We start from the raw sequence: 14645 nt of genomic DNA on the forward strand, positions 1-14645 counted from the left end.
CAGTTATATCTTCTATGTACTTATCTCTTCTCCCTTTCATGTGGTTATTGGAATTGATCACACTTCATGTATTTTTTCATGAGATGTCCTTGTATTCTGAGAAGAAATAATAGAAAGGCCGGAAATTTTAACTGAACTGCTCATCTTGGTCCTTGCTGTGAAATCATACCTGTCGGAATTGGCTGAAAATACGGAAATAAGTAGAAGAGCTTTTGCTGCACCTTACTTTTGTCTAGTTTCTGCCTTGTCCTTGGTTGCCTTTCCCTTTTCTTCACTACTGGTAGTTTTCTGAGGAGGACAGCATCTGCGTTCTGTCCATGCAAACACCTTTACATACAGTTACACAATTTCCACTGAGAGCGAGAGGATTAGCCTTTGCAAGAATCCTAATGGGAATGAAGTTGCAGAACAGGCTTTTTGCTCTCCATAGTCTCCATAGACCAGAACTTCATATTACTTTTGTACGTAGGGGGGGAAATGCCTTATGCCTTTTCCAGTGGGATGCAGTATCTACTGTTTTGCCCCACCATGGATTCCTTGGCTGGAGGCTCCCTTGCTGTGGTACCTTTAGGGAGGCCATCACCATCCATTCTTTGAAGATGGTAACCACCTTCTCAAGCCAGTAGATATGCATTCTTCCCCTGCTGTCCTATACAGGGAGGTCAGCTTTCTGGGTATTTTTAAAGGAAATTCATTTCTCTGTTCAACGTCATTTCTCTGCAGGGGCATCAGTGAGTGATTGCTTTCAGCTGGCCAGCTGCTTCTGGCTTTTCCAAAGGGCCTAGCTCAGGAGGGCTGCTAAAACCTAACTGCGTGATTTCAAGTGCTGGGTTTGCTCCCAAGTCTTTCCATAATAGTTTTAAGCGTTGTTAGTTTAATTGCTGCTATAACTACCCACGGTATTAGTCTGAAAAAGGAAGAATGGGCTATCCTTTTCTCAGCTTTTAAGTAAGCTGTGCAAATAAAAGGAGAAAAGCATGCACATCATTCAAAGTGACTGCTGAATTCAGTGAATACTAATTAATGCTGTTTTGTCCCATTTGCTGGGTGTGCCTCTTGCAGAGGAATATTGTACCTGACTGGCTTGGGGGCAGGTGTTTATGAGAGAGACCAAGAATGTGGCGGATGCCCCTTTGCTCATAGCTGAAGTGGTTTCCATGGCAGTAGTCAAAATAGGAGACAGGGGCCTGGTGAGGCTGGCATACGAGACTGTTTCTATGGTGTTGGCTAAAAAAATACCTGATACCTAGTTTTATTTGGGTGCCTGTAGTGTTTTTGAGAGATACTAATGAAGGCTGGGATAGATGCTGCAGGTGATGCTGTCGCTTTGGTTCTTTCCACCAGTGGCGTTTAGGAGCAGGTCGAGAGTGTGCAATGCAGAGCTGGGTTCTACTCAGGTCAAGAGAGCACCACTCGCTGCGATGAGGGGCCAGGCTGGGCTAGGGAGAACAGAGGCACTTGCTGCATGTATGGCTGTGTAGGGTGTGATAGTCATAGAAGAAGTAGTTACTATTACAAAAAGAGAATATTTTGATTTGAGCTAGAGTGAAGTTTCATCTAAGTAATTGTATTTTTTTAAAGTTAGACACTTTAATAAGTGTCTGATAGCACATGTTGTTTTTTCCAACCAGTGTTTTCCCAGACACTGTTCATTCTTTGGAGATGATAACGTCTTGTGTTAAACATGGTCTGTGCTGAACAGATGAGTGGTCTTCTGTAATCACCTCTGTTTGCAGTCTCTCCCCATCTCAAATACAGTGTCAGAGAACTGGCTCCAAAGCTCCGAATTAGCAAGAGATTTAACTGCTGTGAAATTCATAATAACATTTTTAGTCCAGAGGAGGGCTACACAGATGATCAGAGGGCTGGAGCACCTCCCATATGAGGACAGGCTGAGAGAGTTGGGTTTGTTTAGCCTTGAGAAGAGAAGGCCCTGAGGAGATCTTATAGCGACCTTCCAGTACCTGAAGGGGCTACAGAAAAGCTGGAGAGGGGCTGTTCACAAAGGCTTGTGGGGATAGGATGAGGAGAAATGGGTATAAACTGGAGTGGGGCAGACTTAAGCTAGACACAGGGAAGAATTTCTTCACCATGAGGGTGGTGAAGCGCTGGCACAGGTTGCCCAGGGAAGTCGTGGCTGCCTCATCCCTGGAGGTGTTCAAGGCCAGGTTGGATGGGGCCTTGGGCAGCCTGGGCTGGTGGGATGTCCCTGCCCATGGCAGGGGGGTGGAACTGGATGGGCTTTAGGGTCCCTTCCAACCCAAACTATTCTGAGTCTATGAAATTTCCTCCTTGGAAAGTAATAGAATATACAAAAGTTTTCTGGGAAAATTTATCCATATGGATGTAAGTGTGAAATCCATCCTGTCCCAGCTCTGGTCTGGCTGCATACGAATGGTAGAGATTGCTCCCCTGCGTTGCCCAGCCCTGATAAAAGGTGCTTGCGTTCTATAACTCCAAAATGAGTTTATTTGCCGGCAATTTCGGTGTCAATAGCAAACTGGACCATTAGGTGAGCGGGTTTTACAGCCCGAGTTAGCAGAACCCATGCAGGTTGGCGAGGGCGCCCCGGACAGCGGGAGGTTGCTGAAGGCGCCAAGCGCAGGCGGCGCTGAGACCCAGCGGGGTCACGGCTGAGATGAGGCGGGGCGGAGCCGAAGCGGCCGCGGCCAGCGGGGCCCTGCGGGGAGGCTCCTTCGGGCGGGGCGGGGCGGTGGCCAATGGGGATCGGCCGGCGCCGCTCGCCAATGCTCGGCGGCGGGGGATCGGCGGCCAATGGGAGGCGGGGAGGGCGCGGCGCGGCCAATGGGAACGGTGCGCGCCCTCAGGGCTGGAGGGGAGGGCGCGGCGTGGCCAATGGGGAGCGGCGCCGAGCGCGCGCGCAGCCGAGGGACTGGGGGGGGGGGGGCGCGCTCGCTCCGCGCGCTGTAGGCAGGGGGGCAGGGTCGCGGGCCCGCCCCTTCCTCGCCGCAGTGAGTAGCGAGCGGGCGGCCATGTTGTGCGGGGGGGGAGGGGAGGAAGGAGTTGAGAGGAGACGGCAGAGACTCCCTCACACACACGGCACAAGATGGCCGGGGAAGCAGCCGCAGCTGCCGCCGGGCTCCCGCCCGCCGTCCCCGCCGCTCGGAGCGGGGAGGGCCGGCGAGCCGCTCCCCCTCCTCCCCGCGCTCCCAGTGCCGCTGTCGGGGGTCCGAGCAAGGGCCGGCGCTCCGGGGGCTCCGCGGCGCGGAGGGCGGCGAGCCGGGAGCGGGGCGGGCGATGGCGCCGGGCGATGGCGGCGCGGGGCTGCGCGGGCTGCTCCGCCGCGGGCAGGGCGCGGAGGGGAGCGGCGCCCCCGCCTCGGCGCTCCCGCCGCCCGCCGAGGGGCTGCTCGTCGCCGGGTAAGTGCCGGGGTCCCTTCGCTTCTCATTGTCCTTTGTCCTTGGGAGGAAAAACAAAATGTCCTTGGAGCCGGGAGGGGGAGGGGGCGCCCGCCTCTCCCTGCCCCCCTCTCCCCCCCCCGCCGCTCCCTGAGGGCGCCCAGAGGGATCCCCTCTCGCCTCCGGGACCCCGTTGGGGCGCGGGGGGCGGCGGTGCCGCGGCTCCGGGGCTCCGCAGCCCGTGCAGCCGCCATGGGGCAGCGGCGGGCGGGCTCCCCCAATGCAGCAGAGCGGGGGGGGCTGCGGAGCTGTTCCCCTCCGGTGCAGCGGGCGAGGAGGGCATCTGCAAACCAGCCCGCAACTCCAATGCAGCAGTGTGGGGGGGGGGGAGATGTGGGCTGTACGACATCATCTGTTAAATGTTTAGCCCCGAGCCCGTAGCTGTTTAAAGAGCGTTTGTTGCCCTTGCAGCTCGCAGGGGGATATGTTTTCCTAGTTTGAAAGGACAAAGACGCCATGTCCTTTTCTCTTAAAAATAAAACTTGGTCTTTTTTTTGTAGGGTGTTGGCTTTTAACTCTTTCTAAACCAGTTTAAAAAAAACCAAACCCATAGGCTGCGGATGAGACAGCTCAGTATTTTACTGAAACAATAGATAGAAATTTACTTCGCTTAAAAAACGGTAGCTGAGGTGCAGAACTTTAAAGAGAACTCTTAAGAATTACGTGCACTATGATTTTGCAATTAAAACGGCGATACCAAAACTTACAAGCTAAAAAAAAATAAAGCTCGGTCATGCCAAGTCTACAGTTTAAAGTTGGCAAAATACTGCGGTTGTGATTTAGACGACACTACGACAAGAAAAGGTAGTTACTTAAATTTGAATTACGTGATAGCGAAACGGGTTAGTGTGTGACATTAAAAGCTTTTAAAAAGCGTTTGGTGTCAGTTTTGGGTTTAGTATTCAGTTTATGCGTTTTTCAGGAAGCTTGCAGTTATTTTTGTTCACATAGCATTTTTATCGTTTCGATGGTTAATAATTTAGAAGTTCTACAACACCTATTGCATGACTTTCTAAAATGCAAGTTTAAATTAAATGCCCGATGTTTGTTTTGCGTTGGCTCGCATTCAGGAGTTACCAGTTTAAGGGTAAAATTGTAATTCGGAATGTTTAAAAAGTCACTGTAGTAGAGCTAGAGGGGAATGTTAAGAACTTTAGCTTTAATTGAAGATCGTGTATAGCCATATTTGTTGGATTTGTTTTGTGTGCACTTGCACAGAATTATAAAACCCTGATTTTAAATATTGCAATTGGAGGTAAAGCTACATTTTTCAATACTTTGTGAATACAAATTCGTCATTTCCACAGTGAAAGCTGGCTTTTTTTTTTTTTAAATGCAAATACAAGTTTCAGCAACCATTGGACTTCTATCACCTTTATGTAAAGTGTTTGGTATCTTTTATATTAGATTTGGATTATGGTGGTTTTATAACCCCACCGACGGTTCTGCAGTGTAGAACAGGTTCTGACATACACACTTTGCTGAAAAGAAAGTTCTAGCTTTAGGTGGGTGTCTGCTGTATCTTTCTTCTTTTAATATATTAAGGGGTAGCTTTTTAAATAGCTTTGACTTGTTTCTTTCAGCTACTGAAAATAACAGCTAAGTGTCTCTAAGAATTAAGAGCAATTTATTTTCAATGTGTTTTATTTAATAGTTATACATTGTTGATATATATGTAAAAGGTGTAGGAATTTTAATTTTTATATAGACATCTTTTAATGTAACATTAAAATGTGATTTTTTTTTTAAATTGCCAACATTTACAGAATGATTCGACTTATTTTAGAGTATGTAAATAGTGGTGATAAATAAAACTGCTGCAAAATAAAATGTTAAGCCTTTTAACAAAAGCAGAAAAAAGTTGGCTAAAGGTAGTGCAAATATGGTGTTCCTTGTGTTAAAGAGTGTAGTTTGGGATCTGATTAAAGGTTAAAGAAGCTGAAGGTTTTAAACTGTATTTTAAAGAGCAAAAATGATACCTTTTTGGGGGAGATCAAGTCACTTATGACTTAAAACTCAGAGAAGCTGATGACAGAAGCCATTTTAAAATCAGTTTGCTCTCACTAGAGGTTTTATTTAATTTTGCATAGCCTTCTTCTAAAGACTTTAATGTGGAAAAAAGTGCAAGGACTGAGAGATATTGTGTGATATCTTACTCTTAAGAAAAAAATTTAATTGGCTAGACATTTGATCTTCAAGTTGTTCAAAGTTAAAGTAATGGAGGATGAGCAGATTGCAGTTATTCATGCAAAAATATAGATCACGCATGTTGTATGTCAGTCACTCTTCTTCTCCAATGTTTTCCTTGAGCCAAGTATGTACAGCTACCCGTACTTTTATTTTTAGAGTTGAGTTGTAAAGATACTGTTACTGCTATCATAAGTTTTTCCTAACTTAATAATTACCTGAAAATCAGTAAATTTCAAACATCTGACTTGTTCTGAGGCTGTAATGCAAAATGCTGAAAATTTCTGTACTTCCTCTTTTTTAGGTAAAATTCCATGAACAATACTTTATTTCCTGACTGGCTTCCAGAAGAATCGTTGATACCTTATTTTCTTAGGTAAGAGTGGTTATAGCTTGTGGCAATATGTTCATTTCCCTGTTGTTTTTTTTTTATCTCGGGATTTGCTTTTTTTCTTCTGTGCAGACAGGGAAAAAATACCATTTTTAAATTGGAGGGATTGCGTTTTATAAATTACCTGGACTTTCTAAAAGCTGGTTTTTTGCAGATATATGGGTAGATTGTTTTACAATACTGTGACGTTTATGCTACTACTTCTGAATAAATTTTAGTTTACTAAAGCTATTCAGTAAGTGGGTAGGTTTTTTGTGTCTATACATGCACATATATGTTGTATTTGGTGGAAAATGGCAGTGTTTTCATATAAACCCAAAAGTTTCGTATGTCCCATTTCACAGTGAAAAAGCATTGAACTTCCAAAATTATTTGGCTTTTGTACTAACTGAGTTTGTAGCGTTAGCCCTTGGGGAATTTGTATATAGCTGTGATAACCCGAGACTTCAGGTGTTCATATAAAAGGAGATTTTGGGGGCCTGTATGTCTTTTTTTGGCAACCTGAGTGCTAATGCTTAGCAAGGGTAGAATATGACATTTTTATACTGTAGGTGGATTTTTTTTTTAATTGTAAGACACCTAAAGTGTTTTGAACTTTAAAATGGTGGGTAAAATCTATACGAACCCTTGTTTTCAGACAAACCTGGTTGTGTTTTTTTTTCTTTAAAGGCCATTACTGGATATTGTCCTTACTTGGAAAGGCTGATGGCTGGTTGGGTAAAAGACCTTGAGCAAAATTGTGTCCTGTGCCTACCAGGTATGTTACACTGTGTCAGTTTTTTGTCTTCTTTAATTATCCTGGAAGTAATTTTTTTTTTTTTTTAAAGCAAAATAAACATTTACAATTTAAGATACAATATTTTACTTTGTTGAATTTTATTTCAAGTTTGGGTGTATTTGCAAACTGTTCTTGTGTACTAAATACAATAACGGTAATCTCTCTTTACACATCATCTAAGATTTTTATGGTCACTCTTAAATAAGACTTTAAAATTACCATGTCAACACGTTGTAAAATAACGCTGTGTTTATGAAGATTGCCATCTCTACCAAGGACTTTCAGTCTAATTGCTCTTCAGAAATTATCTTCCTTCAATTCAAGGTATTGGTTCATTAGCAATTGGCACAAGCCTTTCCTTTCAAATAATTTGTTTTTATACAATAAACTTAGCAATTCTCTCTTCAGTTTAATCTTTACTCTAAAAGCCTAAACATGCACCCAGTCCTTGTGAAGTATCTTGCTGTCCATCTTGCAGCATAAACAAATAAGCTTTCTAATGTTAGATTATTATATTTCTTTTACACCTGAAGTTCTTCAGTTGGAGACAGAATAACATGTTGGATTGGAGTCATGCTTTCACCATTGTGTAATTAAAAGTTGGGGATCTTGTTTGCCTGTCTTAACTGGTTCGTTTTCACAGCTTACCATGCTAATATGCTTCAATACATATTCAGGACCTCAAAGCGTAAGGCATCTTGATGAAGATATGTGTTTTGGGAGTCTCAAAAATACTCTTGATAATTCACTTTTAAAAATTACATAATCAATCATGACAACTTAAGAATAGAGATCTTATGAACCTCTACCTGATTACAGCACTTCTCTTTGACTTGGATGAAGGCTTCAGCCTGTTCATATAAGAGAACTTATGCACTGGTTTTGCATAAGCTTTTTAAAAATGTCTGTTTAGATTCTAATAAACCTTTATCTGCAGTAAGTCGCTGCTAGACAGAATTCATATAATATTTAGAGATGATAGATAGGCTGTATATCATGGATGTCCTGCAACAAAACACAGCTAACCAACAAGGTTATTAGGTATTTTCTAGAACTTGTACCTGTCTGATGTGAAGTTTGAGAATTACAAGTTTGTGTTAGAAATGATCTGGTACCTTGAGAAGAATGGCAGAATGTATTTGAAACCCTGTGTGCATTTTCAACTTGGAGGATCAAAACCACGAGATTTTGAACAATCTATTATGACACAGGCAAGACTAGCCTCAGTCACTCAAGTCCAATAGTAATGATGGGACTGAACTTGTCAAACTGAAGACTTATATTCCTAATGTCTAAGGCTGTAACTTTTAATTGTCCCGCTCTTAAAAAAAATAACCCCAGTGCTTAAGAGTAGGTGTCAGCTTGAGTGACCTGAGCATTTTATGATGAATATGAAATTGAGCTCTTCCATTTCAGTGTTCTTACGTATTCGCTGTATTGTCATGATACTGTTTGTGGTGAATAGATAGTATAATAAAAATTGTTTTAAATGTCCCTCATTACTTTTCTGAGCTCTTTGGAGCTGCCTTTTATTGCAAGAACATGTTTTCATCTAGTAAATGGCAGTTTGATCTTTTGGTTAGGTAGACCTCAGTAGGCTAGATGCACACTGCTGGGAACTTGAGGAAAGTTTTAAGTTTGTGACCACCCTATGACATGCTAATGAGGATTGTCAAGGTCAGAAGAGTGGTCTCTGGTTGAGTCTTAACTTTTTTAGCAGCGGAAGCTTTTCTTCTGTCGTCATTATAAAGCCATGTTAAGAATTCTCTTAGACTTGATTTGTGGCATTGACAGCTTATGTGGAAAAACTTTGGTGTGGTAATATATGTCGTCTTTGCTAAAATACTTTTATTAAGAGAAAGAATCTGTTGTCAGGTAAATAGTTCTGGACCATCTGGCCTCACCTCATGCTGTAAAAGATGATAAGCTTTCCTCATTTTTAGAGCTAGCAGTGCCAGGCTTTTGGCAGAAGTCAAGGACCTGTGATTCAAGGCGTGTTTTATGTGGCGTAGGCCATGCTGTACTTATGACATCTCATTCTATAAATTAAAATTAAAAATAAATACAAGCCACAATTATGTCTAGCTGAAAAAAAAGTAAATCCATGCATTTATTTTTAAACCGGACATAGATTTATTTAATTACACAGGACTAGAACAATTACAATAAATACAAGTGTTAATCTGAAAGGCTAATTTTTTTAAGCTGAAAGTTGTATTTGTGAGCTTTATAGTTTATGGCTTTTAGCCTAAGCCTTCAGCTTTTGTGGTGCATTCTGTATTTTAGAAGTGAATTTGTTTTGGATATTAAAATTTGAATACTCAAAATACAGTGGTATATTTTATAAAGATAAAAAAATGATCACTTGTGATCTTATGAATGAAATGTAATACGTTCCTATGATCTCGGTATATTTTTTTAAAACTCGCTGTTTGGTTCATCCGTTCACTTCAGAGTAGAGCATTCTTACTACTACCAAGTGATACCATCCTGACAGATAAAATTCCTTTTGCAAAGTTTTGTTAATGTCAGAAGAATGCATTCTGGTTGAGTCTTAACTTTTTCAGTAGAGGAAATTATTCGTTAGTGACGATACAAAGCCATGTATCCTCATTAAAGCATCTGTGAAATCACCGTAACTGGATGATAACTCCAAAGTTAGAGAACAGGAACCAACTTGAATGCAGATTATTTATGTTCAGCTGTGCTGGAAATATTAAAAATGGCTGAGAGCTCTAAGCTGAAAAATCTTTAAACCGTTAACTGTACCTAGTCCTCATATATTAAATTGTAATTTCCAGCTGACTTTGAGTGAAATGGTACGTACAGGACAGGAGGTTTAAAGGGCCTTACACTGACATGACTGATAGATGCCTCTTGGATGATCAAAGTCCAGCAACCATGTTGTGTTTCCTCTACAACGTGCCCATCCACCATTTTAGAAGTGCTTCAGTTTTGAGCTTCCATTTACTAACAGCTGTTGGACCACACTTGAAATACATGTTTTCAGCCTCTAAATTTCATGTTCGTTTGGATGTTCTACATGTTTCTGCAAATTTACTACTGTAATTTTTTATTATTCCCCTTTCTAAAGGGATCTTTTTTCATTTTAATAATTTCAAGTAAATTGTATCAACAAAGAAATTGATTGTGTTCATCACAGCTTTTGTTCTTTATACACATCTGAGTTGCTATGAATTTGAAGAGAATTTAAAAGATTGTAGAAAACTATGCACTGTGTGATATCACTCAATAGATTCATTAATTTTTACATATTTGAGGCTATACTCTGATATACATAGATTCTGAGAGATGAGAGAGAAGCAGTTGAAATTTACAGTAAAAAGGGAGGGGAGTTTGAAAGTCTTATTTTAATTTTACTACTTCTGCTTAAAGTGATTTCTGTTAAATGTTCATTGATGCAGGTTGCCAATAAGCATTTTGAGTTTTAAAGTTTGGCCTTGCTGTATGCAGATAACTTTGATGTACAGCATAGATAACTTGTTCCATACTGAAGTGTTAAATTTTACTGCATCTAGTTAATACCACTTCTTAGTAAAATAAGTAATTTAATTACTTTTATGAGAAGGGCAGATCAGTTAGTGTCAGCATGCTTTTACTTGATGCTCAGCTGATAATTTTAAAAATTTTCAAAAAAGAAATTTTTCTTCTTTTTGCTGCTTTTGTTTCTCAAGGAATTTCCATACAGGAATGAGTCTGAATCTCTTGGGTGGTTTGCATAGGTTCTTTTGATAACAGGTTGCCTAGTGGTACTTCAGGCTTATAAAATGTCTTTTGCACTTTATGCTGTGATCTGCTGGCAATGGTTTTTTGGGTTTTTTTTTTTGTCATTTGAGGATAGGGCTTTTGTAATAGTCTTAGGCTAGTGCTCTGATTTTTATTTTTTAATTTGTTTTTAATACAAGCGTTTAATATATAATTTTCCCTACAGATGTGTTGAGGAAATTGATTTACTCACTGTAAGCAATATAACTACTCTTGGTTGAAGCACTGGTAAGTTGTTATTCCTAATAACTTTTACTTTTTAGCTTTAAAAAAGCCCCAATGAGCACAAATGGTTGTAATGTTTAACTCGCTGAAGTTTTTGACTGAATATGTCCTGAAGTTCTTTAAAGTGTGTCTGTGTGCACGTATGTGTTTCTAGAAGGCTCTGTTAGAAGGATCACAGAAGCATTTTTGCTGAGCTCTTAGGAAATGAAACTATGCTTGCATAGTACTCTCAACATGTCTCGCTGGAGAACAGCTTTTTTATCTAACTGTAGTTCTTTGGTCTTCTGCTTCTGTGATTTGACTTCATATTTCATTGAGGATTATTTAATAGGTTTGCTTGTTCAGAAGGGTTTGATGCACAAATGTCTGTTGCTGCAGAGAATTGCTACATACAATTTGGATAACAAATGGTGTAGAAAGCGTAGCAGGAAGAACTTGTCTTGCAAACATCTTATTGTTGTCCTTTCATGCTTCTATCTTTGAGCAGACAGTAACTGTCTTCTCTTCTATGATTGTTCTGTTTCTGTTCTTCATTCATAAAGCTTCATCTTCATGGAAAATGATATGTAATGTTGATATAGTTTCCTATATTACACTGCTAGCTGGTAGACTTCATTTAGGAACCATTCCCCATACAGCCAAAATGCAAATTTGGCATGCCTGAGTAGAAAAATTTTTTCAGTTCTATACTGGATGAATACAGGGATAGGATTTTCTCCAGTTTCCTTTACTAGTAGGAATTTGGTCTTGATGACCTCTTGTCTGTAGTATGGTCTGTGACACTCTTGGGAGTTGTCTCTAGAAGGACCCAAGTCCTTTTGTCTTCCTGTCTGCTTAAAATTCAGACTTACTGAGTCTACATTTTTGATTAGGGATTCTGTTGGATTTTGTGTACATGAATTAACTTCATTTAGTGTAAAGCTCTATCTGTAGAACTATGCTTCAGAATATATGCTTTTCTTTAAAAGAGACAGTTTCTTGGAAACAGTTCTTTTAGTATGACATGATACCTGATTGAGCAATGCCTTCTTTAGACCGCAGACAGATTGAGAAACTGTTGTTCCAAGATGTAAAAATACTCTTTCATTTCAGTGGATAGACAATAGTGATTTTAACTCATCGGTGGCCATGTATGTTAGTAGAGACCTTCAGTAACCATACCTACCTGCTACAAGATTCCATCTATGCTGGCTCAGGTGCTAGAAAAGCAGCTACTCCCTGTTCTGTACTCCCCGGTCCCATGCTTTCTTGTGATCTGCTCACATGATCTGGAGACAAAGGCAGAGTGCTTTTGAAAGGAAGGAATGTGTGAGGCTAGAGGTGCAAACCTCACTAGGCTGTGTTGTTGTGGTCATGTGCTGCTCTTTGGTGTGTTTCATTTTGAACCATTTTTATCATTCTGTTTTCCATTGCGAAGCAAAACAATAGAATTCATGAACTTTGATGAATTCAGCTCTAAGCGGTGTGTACATTTGCTCGCTTTTGGTGATCTTTGATTAGTGTTTCATCTCTTCTACTACTGTGTTCTGTAAGTTGCATTTGTTCTTTCAGAAGTCTTAAGCTGTTTTCCCCACTGCAGGTATCTGCAGAACTCTCTTTCTTGCTGTGTTAGAAGTAAATGTTGTTCCTTCCAGCTGTTCCTCAGAACTCTTATGCTGTCCACTGTTGCCTTTTTTTCCCTGGTCACTTGCTACACTCTCTAAACATGTAACTTATGTTCCATTTCTATATTAATCTTTATCTGTTTCCTGCATCTTTCTTTGTGCATTTTTTTCCAGTTTTCTTTTTCCCTGATTGGATTGTTGTCAGATTTGGTTTCTTGAACAGGAATTTGGCTTTTTCGTTACACACTGAGCAATTCTTCCATCCTTTTCTGTTTTCTTATCTTTATCTAGAGGAAGGAGTGAATGTGAAACTTTTAATTGACTTGGAAACAATTGTCTTCTAAAGAATTTGCTTCAAAATCCATTTGTGAAAACATCCACATGAATGGATCTTAATCCATCCACATGTATGGATCTTAATCTAGTATTGCACTCTCTGTTTAATGTAGATAATGTCCAGTTGAAGCACTGATTTTTCATTATTTTTTTAATAGAAGGAGTAAAATAATTCAGAACACCAGGAACTGTATTCAAGTTGGCATGCTTTGCTTAATGCGATGAAATATGTTATTTAAAAATAACACCCACAGAAGAGTGCATCTGTTAATGAAATCATGGCTTACCTGAGATTAATATCTAAATCTGGGAACCCTGGCGAACAGACTTTCTTAGCTAAAACAACCTGATTCTACATGAGTTCTGCTTTTACCACTGTGCTTACTGAGCGCTTTATAGAGGTAAAAGTGGATTTAAGACTGTCCAGAGTACTTAGTTACTTTTGAAGATCGGAGGGAATGTAATTATTGACTCTGGATGTCAATATGGGGTACATCTGCTTTTTCCTCTAGTGTAAAAAACTAGAAACGTCTCTTTGAGAATTAAATATTACTTTAACAAAATTGAAAGTGTAGAACTTCAGGTTTATTCTCTCAGAACCTCATTCTGTCCATTCAGCTCCATCTGTTGGGAGTGAATTCCCTTCACTTAGCAGTATGTCACTTTGGGATTTAAGTTTAAACCTCAGTGTGAGAGGTTTCACTGGAAAACTTTGCAACTGTTTTGGTGTCTTTTGGCTTGGGCTGATGTGTGGGTGTTCCTTGTGTTGTCGTTGGCCTTCAGTCTCATGCTTAAAGAAATGCAAGGCTTTGATAAACATAAAATTGCCAGAGCCATGGTTTTGATCATGAGGGATGTCTTTTTGCTGTGGCCTTTTAATAGGTGGAGCAAAAATACAGGACTTACAGGAAAAAAAAAAAAAGAGAAAAATATGTAAACTCATGTTTTTTGAAACTGTTGCCTTAAACTCTTAGTGATGAACCATTGCTGTCTGTTGATGTGAAATGTCAATGTTACCAGTGTTTTGAAGGAAACTTTGAAAGTGTTACATGATTACCCAGGTGCTTTATTTTATTTATCAGGATGTGTTTGGAAACAAACGCAGTAAGGAGTGGATAACAAAGCTTGCAAAATGGGATGCTGCCTAGCTGATGTTAGGAAAGGCATTTAGTGTTGGTGTCATCTAGCAAAAAATTGGGTTATTCAATGGCTACTGTAAGCGTAGGATCGCTGCACATCTCTTAGTGGAGGAGTATATTTTTGCAACATTATTGGATCTTATTAGTAAAATATGCCTTAATACATAAGTAAACAAGTGCTGTGAAATCTTGTAAAACAAATGTAGATTTCACATCAAAAAAAGTGTACAGATTGCTGTTAATATTTTGGCCATTATTGTGGGATCTTTTTGATGGATGAATAACTTATAGAACAAGGGCTGTTGTAGCACATTCTTAATTATAATACATCATCAGTTCTGCTTACTGCTAATTATTCTACAAGGTCAAGAGAAGAGTTGAAGATGTATGTGGCAGGGTTACTCGTGAGGTTTTTTGTTCAACCAAACATAGGTGAACCTAAGAGGGAAACTAGCCCTTAAATTGCTTTTGGCAGATCTCATTAGTGTCTAAGGCAGAAGGCAAACCCAACTGAAAAGGGCCTTTCAAGGTTGACTAATACATGGCTGAATTACATTTTTGAGAGGTGGGGAAAGCTGATGCCGGTAATTAAATTTACTTATGTTAGGTTCCTTACAATAACTATTTCTAAAAATAAAAATTACTTTAAAGGTCATATTCATGGGATTTCCAGTGCATTCATGTTGGTACTTCTGACTGTGACAATAGTGGACAACTTTGTGGTGGTTTTTCATATTTTGGTACTTCACTCAAGGCATTAGCATTAAAAAATTCAAAATT

At 40.2% G+C, this 14645-nt stretch overlaps 1 protein-coding gene across 13 annotated transcripts in view; it reads left to right on the forward strand.

The window, feature by feature from the left end:
- CHD2 (chromodomain helicase DNA binding protein 2) overlaps positions 1–14645 on the forward strand; it is an 89779-nt gene that overhangs the window by 15262 nt on the left and 59872 nt on the right. For 5 of the 13 annotated variants that reach the window (XM_054077562.1, XM_054077554.1, XM_054077553.1 and 2 more), the window contains exons 1-4: positions 2981–3380; positions 5911–5982; positions 6667–6754; positions 10728–10789. The gene's annotated coding sequence lies outside the window, so the exon portion shown is untranslated. The other 8 variants (XM_054077561.1, XM_054077559.1, XM_054077558.1 and 5 more) reach the window with 6 other exon arrangements.

This window comes from Cuculus canorus, chromosome 12 (genome assembly GCF_017976375.1).
Source record: "Cuculus canorus isolate bCucCan1 chromosome 12, bCucCan1.pri, whole genome shotgun sequence".
NCBI classification, from domain to species: Eukaryota; Metazoa; Chordata; class Aves; order Cuculiformes; family Cuculidae; genus Cuculus; species Cuculus canorus.